This window comes from Athene noctua, chromosome 12, assembly GCF_965140245.1.
Source record: "Athene noctua chromosome 12, bAthNoc1.hap1.1, whole genome shotgun sequence".
NCBI classification, from domain to species: Eukaryota; Metazoa; Chordata; class Aves; order Strigiformes; family Strigidae; genus Athene; species Athene noctua.
In genome coordinates, this window is record NC_134048.1 from 696,119 (window position 1) to 709,705 (window position 13,587).

Here is a 13,587-nt window from a genome sequence, read left to right on the forward strand (position 1 = left end):
GGGCTCGGCTCTGGACTCGCCTCGGCTCCAGGCTGGGCTCGGGGCTCGGATCTCGGTTCGGCTCTGGACTCGGCTCCCCTCGGCTCTAGGCTGGGCTTGGGGATTGTCTCGCGGCTCGTCTCGATGCTCGGCTCTGGGCTCGGGGCACGGCTCGAGGCTCGGCTCGATACTCGGCTCTGGGCTCGCCTCTAGGCTGGGCTCTGAGCTCGGCTCGACTCTTGGCTGGGCTTGGGGCTCGGATCTGGGTTCGGCTCTGGACTCGGTTCGCCTCGGCTCTAGGCTGGTCTTGGGGATTGTCTCGGGGCTCGTCTCGAGGCTCGGCTCTGGGCTCTGGGCTCGCCTGGGCTTGGGGCTCGGCTCCAGGCACAGCTCAGGGCTCGGCTCTAGGCTGGGCTCCGGGCTCGGCTCGGCTCTAGGCTGTGCTCGGGGCTCGGATCTGGGTTCGGCTCTGGACTCGGCTCGCCTCGGCTCTAGGCTGGGCTTGGGGATTGTCTCGGGGTTCGTCTCGAGGCTCGCCTCTGGGCATTGTGCTCGGGGCTCGGCTCGGGGCTCGGCTCGAGGCTCGGCTCTGGGCTCGGCTCTGGACTCGGCTCTAGGCTGGGCTCGAGGCTCGGCTCTGGGCTTGTCTGCTCTCGGCTTTGGCTGGGCTCAGGGATCGGCTCTGCTCTTGGCTCGGCTCGAGGCTCAGATCGCGCCCGTCTCTGGGCTCGGCTCGGCTCTAGGCTGGGCTCGGGGCTCGGATCTCGGTTCGGCTCTGGACTCGGCTCGCCTCGGCTCTAGTCTGCGTTTGGGGATTGTCTCGGGGCTCGTCTCGAGGCTCGGCTCTGGGCTCTGGGCTCGGCTGGGCTCGGGGCTCGGCTCGAGGCTCGGCTCAGGGCTCGGCTCTAGGCTGGGCTCCGGCCTCGGCTCGGCTCTAGGCTGGGCTGGGGCTCGGATCTGGGTTCGGCTCTGGACTCGGCTCGCCTCGGCTCTAGGCTGGTCTTGGGGATTGTCTCGGGGCTCGTCTCGAGGCTCGGCTCTGGGCTCTGAGCTCGGCTGGGCTCGGGGCTCGGCTCGAGGCTCGGCTCTGGGCTCGGCTCTGGACTCGGCTCTAGGCTGGGCTCGAGGCTCGGCTCTGGGCTTGTCTGCTCTCGGCTTTTGCTGGGCTCAGGGATCGGCTCTGCTCTTGGCTCGGCTCGAGGCTCAGATCGCGCCCGACTCTGGGCTCGGCTCTGGACTCGGCTCGGCTCCAGGCTGGGCTCGGGGCTCGGATCTCGGTTCGGCTCTGGACTCGGCTCGCCTCGGCTCTAGGCTGGGCTTGGGGATTGTCTCGGGGCTCGTCTCGAGGCTCGGATCTGGGCTCGGGGCTCGGCTGGGCTCGGGGCTCGGCTCGAGGCTCGGCTCTGGGCTCGGTTCTAGGCTGGGCTCGGGGCTCGGATCTGGGTTCGGCTCTGGACTCGACTCGCCTCGGCTCTAGGCTGGGCTTGGGGATTGTCTCGGCGCTCGTCTCGAGGCTCGGCTCTGGGCTCTGTGCTCGGCTGGGCTCGGGGCTCGGCTCGAGTCTCGGCTCGATACTCGGCTCTGGGCTCGCCTCTAGGCAGGGCTCTGGGCTCGGCTTGGCTCTTGGCCGGGCTCGGGGCTCGGCTAGAGGCTCGGCTCTGGGCTCGGCTCTCTACTCGGCTCTAGGCTGCGCTCGTACCTCGGCTCTGGACTCGGCTCGGCTCTAGGCTGGGCTCGGCGCTCTGATCTCGCTTCGGCTCTGGACTCGGCTCCCCTCGGCTCTAGGCTGGGCTAGGGGATTGTCTCGGCGCTCGTCTCGAGGCTCGGATCTGGGCTCGGGGCACGGCTCGAGTCTCGGCTCGATACTCGGCTCTGGGCTCGGCTCTAGGCTGGGCTCTGGCCTCGGCTCGGCTCTAGGCTGGGCTTGGGGCTCGGATCTGGGTTCGGCTCTGGACTCGGTTCGCCTCGGCTCTAGGCTGGTCTTGGGGATTGTCTCGGGGCTCATCTCGAGGCTCGGCTCTGGGCTCGGGGCTCGCCTGGGCTTGGGGCTCGGCTCCAGGCACAGCTCAGGGCTCGGCTCTAGGCTGGGCTCCGGGCTCGGCTCGGCTCTAGGCTGTGCTCGGGGCTCGGATCTGGGTTCGGCTCTGGACTCGGCTCGCCTCGGCTCTAGGCTGGGCTTGGGGATTGTCTCGGGGTTCGTCTCGAGGCTCGCCTCTGGGATCTGTGCTCGGGGCTCGGCTCGGGGCTCGGCTCGAGGCTCGGCTCTGGGCTCGGCTCTGGACTCGGCTCTAGGCTGGGCTCGAGGCTCGGCTCTGGGCTTGTCTGCTCTCGGCTTTGGCTGGGCTCAGGGATCGGCTCTGCTCTTGGCTCGGCTCGAGGCTCAGATCGCGCCCGACTCTGGGCTCGGCTCGGCTCTAGGCTGGGCTCGGGGCTCGGATCTCGCTTCGGCTCTGGACTCGGCTCGCCTCGGCTCTAGTCTGCGCTTGGGGATTGTCTCGGGGCTCGTCTCGAGGCTCGGCTCTGGGCTCTGGGCTCGGCTGGGCTCGGGGCTCGGCTCGAGGCTCGGCTCACGGCTCGGCTCTAGGCTGGGCTCCGGCCTCGGCTCGGCTCTAGGCTGGGCTCGGGGCTCTGATCTCATTTCGGCTCTGGACTCGGCTCGCCTCGGCTCTAGGCTGGTCTTGGGGATTGTCTCGGGGCTCGTCTCGAGGCTCGGCTCTGGGCTCTGAGCTCGGCTGGGCTCGGGGCTCGGCTCGAGGCTCGGCTCTGGGCTCGGCTCTGGACTCGGCTCGGCTCCAGGCTGGGCTCGGGGCTCAGATCTCGGTTCGGCTCTGGACTCGTCTCCCCTCGGCTCTAGGCTGGGCTTGGGGATTGTCTCGCGGCTCGTCTCGATGCTCGGCTCTGGGCTCGGGGCACGGCTCGAGGCTCGGCTCTCTACTCGGCTCTAGGCTGCGCTCGTACCTCGGCTCTGGACTCGGCTCGGCTCTAGGCTGGGCTCGGCGCTCTGATCTCGCTTCGGCTCTGGACTCGGCTCCCCTCGGCTCTAGGCTGGGCTAGGGGATTGTCTCGGCGCTCGTCTCGAGGCTCGGATCTGGGCTCGGGGCACGGCTCGAGTCTCGGCTCGATACTCGGCTCTGGGCTCGGCTCTAGGCTGGGCTCTGGCCTCGGCTCGGCTCTAGGCTGGGCTCGGGGCTCTGATCTCGCTTCGGCTCTGGACTCGGCTCGCCTCGGCTCTAGGCTGGGCTTGGGGATTGTCTCGGCGCTCGTCTTGAGGCTCGGCTATGGGCTCTGTGCTCGGCTGGGCTCGGGGTTCGGCTCGAGTCTCGGCTCTGGGCTTGTCTGCTCTCGGCTTTGGGCTGGGCTCAGGGATCGGCTCTGCTCTTGGCTCGGCTCGAGGCTCAGATCGCGCCCGACTCTGGGCTCGGCTCTGGACTCGGCTCGGCTCTAGGCTGGGCTCGGGGCTCGGATCTCGGTTTGGCTCTGGACCCGGCTCGCCTCGGCTCTAGGCTGGGCTTGGGTATTTTCTCGGGGCTCGTCTCGAGGCTCGGCTTTGGGCTCGGGGCTCGGCTCGAGGCTCGGCTCGATACTCACCTCTGGGCTCGCCTCTAGGCTGGGCTCTGGGCTCGGCTCATCTCTAGGCTGGGCTTGGGGCTCGGATCTGGGTTCGGCTCTGCACTCGGCTCGCCTCGGCTCTAGGCTGGGCTTGGGGATTGTCTCGGGGCTCGTCTCGAGGCTCGGATCTGGGCTCGGGGCACGGCTCGAGTCTCGGCTCGATACTCGGCTCTGGGCTCGGCTCTAGGCTGGGCTCTGGCCTCGGCTCGGCTCTAGGCTGGGCTCGGGGCTCGGATCTGGGTTCGGCTCTGGACTCGGCTCGCCTCGGCTCTAGGATGGGGTCGGGGCTCGGTACTGGGTTCGGCTCTGGACTCGGCTCGCCTCGGCTCTAGGCTGGGCTTGGTGATTGTCTCGGGGCTCGTCTTGAATCTCGGATCTGGGCTCTGTGCTCGGCTGTGCTCGGGGCTCGGCTCGAGGCTCGGCTCTGGGCTCGGCTCTCTACTCGGATCTAGGCTGCGCTCGTACCTCGGCCCTGGACTCGGCTCGGCTCTAGCCTGGGCTCGGGGCTCTGATCTCATTTCGGCTCTGGACTCGGCTCGCCTCGGCTCTAGGCTGGGCTTGGGGATTGTCTCGGGGCTCGTCTCGAGGCTCGGCTCTGGGCTCTGTGGTCGGCTGGGCTCGGGGCTCGGCTCAAAGCTCGGCGCTGGGCTCGGCTCTAGGCTATGCTCTATGCTCGGCTCGGCTCTAGGCTGTGCTCGGGGCTCGGCTCTGAGTTCGTCTCTGGACTCGGCTCGCCTCGGCTCTAGTCTGGGCTTGGGGATTGTCTCGGGGCTCGTCTTGAGGCTCGGCTCTGGGCTCTGTGCTCGGCTGGGCTCGGGGCTTGGCTCGAGGCTCGGCTCTGGGCTCGGCTCTGTACTCGGCTCTAGGCTGCGCTCGTACCTCGGCTCTGGACTCGGCTCGGCTCTAGGCTGGGCTTGGGGATTTTCTCGGAGCTTGTCTCGAGGCTCGGCACTGGGATATGTGCTCGGCTGGGCTCGGGGCTCGGCTCGAGGCTCGGCTCAGGGCTCGGCTCTAGGCCGGGCTCCGGGCTCGGCTCGGCTCTAGGCTGGGCTCGGAGATCGGTTCTGGGCTCGGCTCTGGACTCGGCTCGGCTCTAGGCTGGGCTCGAGGCTGGGCTCTGGAATTGTCTGCTCTCGGCTTTGGGCTGGCCCAAATGATCGGCTCTGCTCTTGGCTAGGCTCGAGGCTCAGCTCGCGCCCGACTCTGGGCTCGGCTCTGGATTCGGCTCGGCTCTAGGCTGTGGGGCTCGGATCTGGGTTCGGCTCTGGACTCGGCTCGCCTCGGCTCTAGGCTGGGCTTGGGGATTGTCTCGGGGCTCGTCTCGAAGCTCGGCTCTGGGCTCTGTGCTCGGCTGGGCTCGGGGCTCGGCTCGGGGCTCGGCTCAGGGCTCGGCTCTAGGCTGGGCTCCGGGCTCGACTCGGCTCTAGGCTGGGCTCGGGGCTCGGATCTGGGTTCGGCTCTGGACTCGGCTCGCCTCGGCTCTAATCTGGGCTTGGGGATTGTCTCGGGGCTCGTCTCGAGGCTCGGATCTGGGCTCTGTGCTCGGCTGGGCTCGGGGCTCGGCTCGATGCTTGGCGCTGGGCTCGGCTCTAGGCTATGGTCTGGGCTCGGCTCGGCTCTAGGCTGCGCTCGGGGCTCGGATCTGGGTTAGGCTCTGGACTCGGCTCGCCTCGGCTCTAGTCTGGGCTTTGGGATTGTCTCGGGGCTCGTCTCGAAGCTCGGATCTGGGCTCTGTGTTCGGCTGTGCTCTGGGCTCGGCTCGAGGCTCGGCTCTGGTCTCGGCTCTCTACTCGGCTCTAGGCTGCGCTCGTACCTCGGCTCTGGACTCGGCTCGGCTCTAGGCTTGGCTCGAGGCTCGGCTCTGGGTTCGGCTCTGGACTCGGCTCGCCTCGGCTCTAGGCTGGGCTTGGGGATTGTCTCGGGGCTCGTCTTGAGACTCGGCTCTGGGCTCTGTGCTCGGCTGGGCTCGGGGCTCGGCTCGAGGCTCGGCTCTGGGCTTGTCTGCTCTCGGCTTTGTGCTGGGCTCAGGGATCGGCTCTGCTCATGGCTCGGCTCGAGGCTCAGATCGCGCCCGACTCTGGGCTCGGCTCTGGACTCGTCTCGGCTCTAGGCTGGGCTCGGGGCTCTGATCTCGCTTCGGCTCTGGACTCGGCTCGCCTCGGCTCTAGGCTGGGCTTGGGGATTGTCTCGGGGCTCGTCTCGAGGCTCGGATCTGGGCTCTGTGCTCGACTGGGCTCGGGGCTCGGCTCGAGGCTCGGCTCTGGGCTCGGCTCTAGGCAGGGCTCCTGGTTCGGCTCGGCTCTAGGCTGGGCTCGGGGCTCGGTTCTGTGTTCGGCTCTGGACTCGGCTCGCCTCGGCTCTAGGCTGGGCTTGGGGATTGTCTCGGGGCTCGTCTTGAGACTCGGCTCTGAGCTCTGTGCTCGTCTGGGCTCGGGGCTCGGCTCGAGGCTCGGCTCAGGGCTCGGCTCTAGGCTATGCTCTGGCTCGGCTCGGCTCTATGCTGCGCTCGGTGCTCGGATCTCGGTTCGGCTGTAGACTCGGCTCGCCTCGGCTCTAGGCTGGGCTTGGGGATTGTCTCGGGGCTCGTCTCGAGGCTCGGCTCTGGGCTCTGTGCTCGGCTGGGCTCGGGGCTCGGCTCAATGCTCGGCGCTGGGCTCGGCTCTAGGCTATGTTCTATGCTCGGCTCGGCTCTAGGCTGGGCTCGGGGCTCGGATCTGGGTTCGGCTCTGGACTCGGCTCGCCTCGGCTTTAGGCTGGGCTTGGGGATTGTCTCGGGGCTCGTCTCGAGGCTCGGCTCTGGGCTCTGTGCTCGGCTGGGCTCGGGGCTCGGTTCGAGGCTTGGCTGTGGGCTCGGCTCTCTACTTGACTCAAGGCTGCGCTCGTACCTCGGCTCTGGACTCGGCTCGGCTCTAGGCTGGGCTCGGGGATCGGTTCTGGGCTCGGCTCTGGACTCGGCTCGGCTCTAGGCTGGGCTCGAGGCTCGGCTCTGGAATTGTCTGCTCTCGGCTTTGGGCTGGCCCAAATGATCGGCTCTGCTCTTGGCTAGGCTCGAGGCTCAGCTCGCGCCCGACTCTGGGCTCGGCTCTGGATTCGGCTCGGCTCTAGGCTGTGCTTGGGGCTCGGATCTGGGTTCGGCTCTGGACTCGGCTCGCCTCGGCTCTAGGCTGGGCTTGGGGATTGTCTCGGGGCTCGTCTCGAAGCTCGGCTCTGGGCTCTGTGCTCGGCTGGGCTCGGGGCTCGGCTCGGGGCTCGGCTCAGGGCTCGGCTCTAGGCTGGGCTCCGGGCTCGACTCGGCTCTAGGCTGGGCTCGGGGCTCGGATCTGGGTTCGGCTCTGGACTCGGCTCGCCTCGGCTCTAATCTGGGCTTGGGGATTGTCTCGGGGCTCGTCTCGAGGCTCGGATCTGGGCTCTGTGCTCGGCTGGGCTCGGGGCTCGGCTCGATGCTTGGCGCTGGGCTCGGCTCTAGGCTATGGTCTGGGCTCGGCTCGGCTCTAGGCTGCGCTCGGGGCTCGGATCTGGGTTAGGCTCTGGACTCGGCTCGCCTCGGCTCTAGTCTGGGCTTGGGGATTGTCTCGGGGCTCGTCTCGAAGCTCGGATCTGGGCTCTGTGTTCGGCTGTGCTCTGGGCTCGGCTCGAGGCTCGGCTCTGGTCTCGGCTCTCTACTCGGCTCTAGGCTGCGCTCGTACCTCGGCTCTGGACTCGGCTCGGCTCTAGGCTTGGCTCGAGGCTCGGCTCTGGGTTCGGCTCTGGACTCGGCTCGCCTCGGCTCTAGGCTGGGCTTGGGGATTGTCACGGGGCTCGTCTTGAGACTCGGCTCTAGGCTCTGTGCTCGGCTGGGCTCGGGGCTCGGCTCGAGGCTCGGCTCTGGGCTCGGCTCTGGACTCGGCTCTAGGCTGGTCTCGAGGCTCGGCTCTGGGCTTGTCTGCTCTCGGCTTTGTGCTGGGCTCAGGGATCGGCTCTGCTCATGGCTCGGCTCGAGGCTCAGATCGCGCCCGACTCTGGGCTCGGCTCTGGACTCGTCTCGGCTCTAGGCTGGGCTCGGGGCTCTGATCTCGCTTCGGCTCTGGACTCGGCTCGCCTCGGCTCTAGGCTGGGCTTGGGGATTGTCTCGGGGCTCGTCTCGAGGCTCGGATCTGGGCTCGGCTCTAGGCAGGGCTCCTGGTTCGGCTCGGCTCTAGGCTGGGCTCGGGGCTCGGTTCTGTGTTCGGCTCTGGACTCGGCTCGCCTCGGCTCTAGGCTGGGCTTGGGGATTGTCTCGGGGCTCGTCTTGAGGCTCGGCTCTGGTCTCTGTGCTCGTCTGGGCTCTGGGCTCGGCTCGAGGCTCGGCTCAGGGCTCGGCTCTAGGCTATGCTCTGGGCTCGGCTCGGCTCTATGCTGCGCTCGGTGCTCGGATCTCGGTTCGGCTGTAGACTCGGCTCGCCTCGGCTCTAGGCTGGGCTTGGGGATTGTCTCGGGGCTCGTCTCGAGGCTCGGCTCTGGGCTCTGTGCTCGGCTGGGCTCGGGGCTCGGCTCGAGGCTCGGCTCAGGGCTCGGCTCTAGGCTCGGCTCCGGGCTCGGCTCGGCTCTAGGCTGTGCTCGGGGCTCGGATCTGGGTTCAGCTCTGGACTCGGCTCGCCTCGGCTCTAGGCTGGGCTTCGGGATTGTCTCGGGGCTCGTCTTGAGACTCGGCTCTGGGCTCTGTGCTCGGCTGGGCTCGGGGCTCGGCTCGAGGCTCGGCTCGATACTCGGCTCTAGGCTGGGCTCCGGGCTCGGCTCGGCTCTAGGATGGGCTCGGGGCTCGGATCTGTGTTCGGCTCTGGACTCGGCTCGCCTCGGCTCTAGGCTGGGCTTGGGGATTGTCTCGGGGCTCGTCTCGAGGCTCGGCTCTGGGCTCTGTGCTCGGCTCGGCTCGGGGCTCGGCTCGAGGCTCGGCTCAGGGCTCGGCTCTAGGCTGAGCTCCGGGCTCGGCTCGGCTCTAGGCTGGGCTCGGGGCTCGGATCTCTGTTCGGCTCTGGACTCGGCTCGCCTCGGCTCTAGGCTGGGCTTGGGGATTGTCTCGGGGCTCGTCTTGAGACTCGGCTCTGAGCTCTGTGCTCGGCTGGGCTCGGGGCTCGGCTCGAGGCTCGGCTCTGGGCTCGGCTCTGGACTCGGCTCTAGGCTGGGCTCGAGGCTCGGCTCTGGGCTTGTCTGCTCTCGGCTTTGGGCTGGCCAAAATGATCGGCTCTGCTCTTGGCTCGGCTCGAGGCTCAGCTCGCGCCCGACTCTGGGCTCGGCTCTGGACTCGTCTCGGCTCTAGGCTGGGCTCGGGGCTCAGATCTCGGTTCGGCTCTGGACTCGGCTCGCCTCGGCTCTAGGCTGGGCTTGGGGATTGTCTCGGGGCTCTTCTCGAGGCTCGGCTCTGGGCTCGGGGCTCGGCTGGGCTCGGGGCTCGGCTCGAGGCTCGGCTCTGGGCTCGGCTCTGGACTCGGCTCGGCTCTAGGCTGTGCTCGAGGCTCGGATCTGGGTTCGGCTCTGGGCTGGGCATGGCTCGGATCTGGGCTGGGCTCGTGGATTGGCTCGGGGCTCGTCACCTCTCGGCTTTGGGCTGGGCTCAGGGATCGGCTCTGGTCTTGACTCGGCTCGAGGCTCAGATCTCGCCCGACTCTGACTCGGCTCTGGACTCGGCTCGGCTCTTGGCTGGGCTCGAGGCTCGGATCTGGTTTCGGCTCTGTGCTGGGCATGGCTCGGATCTGGGCTGGGCTCGTGGATTGGCTCGGGGCTCGTCACCTCTCGGCTTTGGGCTGGGCTCAGGGATCGGCTCTGGTCTTGACTCGGCTCGAGGCTCAGATCTCGCCCGACTCTGACTCGGCTCTGTGCTCGGCTCGGCTCTAGGCTGGGCTCGGGGCTCGGATCTGGTTTCGGCTCTGGACTCGGCTCGCCTCGGCTCTAGGCTGGGCTTGGGGATTGTCTCCAGATCGTCTCGATGCTCGGCTCTGAGCTCTGTGTTTGGATGGGCTCGGGGCTCGGTTCAAGGCTCGGCTCTGGGCTCCGCTCTGGACTCGGCTTTAGGCTGGGCTCGAGGTTCGGCTCAGGGCTTGTCTGCTCTCGGCTTTGGGCTGAGCTCAGGGATCGGCTCTGCTCTTGTCTCGGCTCGAGTCTCAGCTCGCGCCCGACTCTGGGCTCGGCTCTGGACTCGGCTCGGCTCTAGGCTGGGCTCAGGGATTGTCTCGGGGCTCGTCTCGAGGCTCGGATCTGGGCTCTGTGCACGGCTGGGCTCGGGGCTCGGCTCGAGGCTCGGCTCTGGGCTCGGCTCTGGACTCGCCTCGGCTCCAGGCTGGGCTCGGGGCTCGGATCTCGGTTCGGCTCTGGACTCGGCTCCCCTCGGCTCTAGGCTGGGCTTGGGGATTGTCTCGCGGCTCGTCTCGATGCTCGGCTCTGGGCTCGGGGCACGGCTCGAGGCTCGGCTCGATACTCGGCTCTGGGCTCGCCTCTAGGCTGGGCTCTGAGCTCGGCTCGACTCTTGGCTGGGCTTGGGGCTCGGATCTGGGTTCGGCTCTGGACTCGGTTCGCCTCGGCTCTAGGCTGGTCTTGGGGATTGTCTCGGGGCTCGTCTCGAGGCTCGGCTCTGGGCTCTGGGCTCGCCTGGGCTTGGGGCTCGGCTCCAGGCACAGCTCAGGGCTCGGCTCTAGGCTGGGCTCCGGGCTCGGCTCGGCTCTAGGCTGTGCTCGGGGCTCGGATCTGGGTTCGGCTCTGGACTCGGCTCGCCTCGGCTCTAGGCTGGGCTTGGGGATTGTCTCGGGGTTCGTCTCGAGGCTCGCCTCTGGGCATTGTGCTCGGGGCTCGGCTCGGGGCTCGGCTCGAGGCTCGGCTCTGGGCTCGGCTCTGGACTCGGCTCTAGGCTGGGCTCGAGGCTCGGCTCTGGGCTTGTCTGCTCTCGGCTTTGGCTGGGCTCAGGGATCGGCTCTGCTCTTGGCTCGGCTCGAGGCTCAGATCGCGCCCGTCTCTGGGCTCGGCTCGGCTCTAGGCTGGGCTCGGGGCTCGGATCTCGGTTCGGCTCTGGACTCGGCTCGCCTCGGCTCTAGTCTGCGTTTGGGGATTGTCTCGGGGCTCGTCTCGAGGCTCGGCTCTGGGCTCTGGGCTCGGCTGGGCTCGGGGCTCGGCTCGAGGCTCGGCTCAGGGCTCGGCTCTAGGCTGGGCTCCGGCCTCGGCTCGGCTCTAGGCTGGGCTGGGGCTCGGATCTGGGTTCGGCTCTGGACTCGGCTCGCCTCGGCTCTAGGCTGGTCTTGGGGATTGTCTCGGGGCTCGTCTCGAGGCTCGGCTCTGGGCTCTGAGCTCGGCTGGGCTCGGGGCTCGGCTCGAGGCTCGGCTCTGGGCTCGGCTCTGGACTCGGCTCTAGGCTGGGCTCGAGGCTCGGCTCTGGGCTTGTCTGCTCTCGGCTTTTGCTGGGCTCAGGGATCGGCTCTGCTCTTGGCTCGGCTCGAGGCTCAGATCGCGCCCGACTCTGGGCTCGGCTCTGGACTCGGCTCGGCTCCAGGCTGGGCTCGGGGCTCGGATCTCGGTTCGGCTCTGGACTCGGCTCGCCTCGGCTCTAGTCTGCGCTTGGGGATTGTCTCGGGGCTCGTCTCGAGGCTCGGATCTGGGCTCGGGGCTCGGCTGGGCTCGGGGCTCGGCTCGAGGCTCGGCTCTGGGCTCGGTTCTAGGCTGGGCTCGGGGCTCGGATCTGGGTTCGGCTCTGGACTCGACTCGCCTCGGCTCTAGGCTGGGCTTGGGGATTGTCTCGGCGCTCGTCTCGAGGCTCGGCTCTGGGCTCTGTGCTCGGCTGGGCTCGGGGCTCGGCTCGAGTCTCGGCTCGATACTCGGCTCTGGGCTCGCCTCTAGGCAGGGCTCTGGGCTCGGCTTGGCTCTTGGCCGGGCTCGGGGCTCGGCTAGAGGCTCGGCTCTGGGCTCGGCTCTCTACTCGGCTCTAGGCTGCGCTCGTACCTCGGCTCTGGACTCGGCTCGGCTCTAGGCTGGGCTCGGCGCTCTGATCTCGCTTCGGCTCTGGACTCGGCTCCCCTCGGCTCTAGGCTGGGCTAGGGGATTGTCTCGGCGCTCGTCTCGAGGCTCGGATCTGGGCTCGGGGCACGGCTCGAGTCTCGGCTCGATACTCGGCTCTGGGCTCGGCTCTAGGCTGGGCTCTGGCCTCGGCTCGGCTCTAGGCTGGGCTTGGGGCTCGGATCTGGGTTCGGCTCTGGACTCGGTTCGCCTCGGCTCTAGGCTGGTCTTGGGGATTGTCTCGGGGCTCATCTCGAGGCTCGGCTCTGGGCTCGGGGCTCGCCTGGGCTTGGGGCTCGGCTCCAGGCACAGCTCAGGGCTCGGCTCTAGGCTGGGCTCCGGGCTCGGCTCGGCTCTAGGCTGTGCTCGGGGCTCGGATCTGGGTTCGGCTCTGGACTCGGCTCGCCTCGGCTCTAGGCTGGGCTTGGGGATTGTCTCGGGGTTCGTCTCGAGGCTCGCCTCTGGGATCTGTGCTCGGGGCTCGGCTCGGGGCTCGGCTCGAGGCTCGGCTCTGGGCTCGGCTCTGGACTCGGCTCTAGGCTGGGCTCGAGGCTCGGCTCTGGGCTTGTCTGCTCTCGGCTTTGGCTGGGCTCAGGGATCGGCTCTGCTCTTGGCTCGGCTCGAGGCTCAGATCGCGCCCGACTCTGGGCTCGGCTCGGCTCTAGGCTGGGCTCGGGGCTCGGATCTCGCTTCGGCTCTGGACTCGGCTCGCCTCGGCTCTAGTCTGCGCTTGGGGATTGTCTCGGGGCTCGTCTCGAGGCTCGGCTCTGGGCTCTGGGCTCGGCTGGGCTCGGGGCTCGGCTCGAGGCTCGGCTCACGGCTCGGCTCTAGGCTGGGCTCCGGCCTCGGCTCGGCTCTAGGCTGGGCTCGGGGCTCTGATCTCATTTCGGCTCTGGACTCGGCTCGCCTCGGCTCTAGGCTGGTCTTGGGGATTGTCTCGGGGCTCGTCTCGAGGCTCGGCTCTGGGCTCTGAGCTCGGCTGGGCTCGGGGCTCGGCTCGAGGCTCGGCTCTGGGCTCGGCTCTGGACTCGGCTCGGCTCCAGGCTGGGCTCGGGGCTCAGATCTCGGTTCGGCTCTGGACTCGTCTCCCCTCGGCTCTAGGCTGGGCTTGGGGATTGTCTCGCGGCTCGTCTCGATGCTCGGCTCTGGGCTCGGGGCACGGCTCGAGGCTCGGCTCTCTACTCGGCTCTAGGCTGCGCTCGTACCTCGGCTCTGGACTCGGCTCGGCTCTAGGCTGGGCTCGGCGCTCTGATCTCGCTTCGGCTCTGGACTCGGCTCCCCTCGGCTCTAGGCTGGGCTAGGGGATTGTCTCGGCGCTCGTCTCGAGGCTCGGATCTGGGCTCGGGGCACGGCTCGAGTCTCGGCTCGATACTCGGCTCTGGGCTCGGCTCTAGGCTGGGCTCTGGCCTCGGCTCGGCTCTAGGCTGGGCTCGGGGCTCTGATCTCGCTTCGGCTCTGGACTCGGCTCGCCTCGGCTCTAGGCTGGGCTTGGGGATTGTCTCGGCGCTCGTCTTGAGGCTCGGCTATGGGCTCTGTGCTCGGCTGGGCTCGGGGTTCGGCTCGAGTCTCGGCTCTGGGCTTGTCTGCTCTCGGCTTTGGGCTGGGCTCAGGGATCGGCTCTGCTCTTGGCTCGGCTCGAGGCTCAGATCGCGCCCGACTCTGGGCTCGGCTCTGGACTCGGCTCGGCTCTAGGCTGGGCTCGGGGCTCGGATCTCGGTTTGGCTCTGGACCCGGCTCGCCTCGGCTCTAGGCTGGGCTTGGGTATTTTCTCGGGGCTCGTCTCGAGGCTCGGCTTTGGGCTCGGGGCTCGGCTCGAGGCTCGGCTCGATACTCACCTCTGGGCTCGCCTCTAGGCTGGGCTCTGGGCTCGGCTCATCTCTAGGCTGGGCTTGGGGCTCGGATCTGGGTTCGGCTCTGCACTCGGCTCGCCTCGGCTCTAGGCTGGGCTTGGGGATTGTCTCGGGGCTCGTCTCGAGGCTCGGATCTGGGCTCGGGGCACGGCTCGAG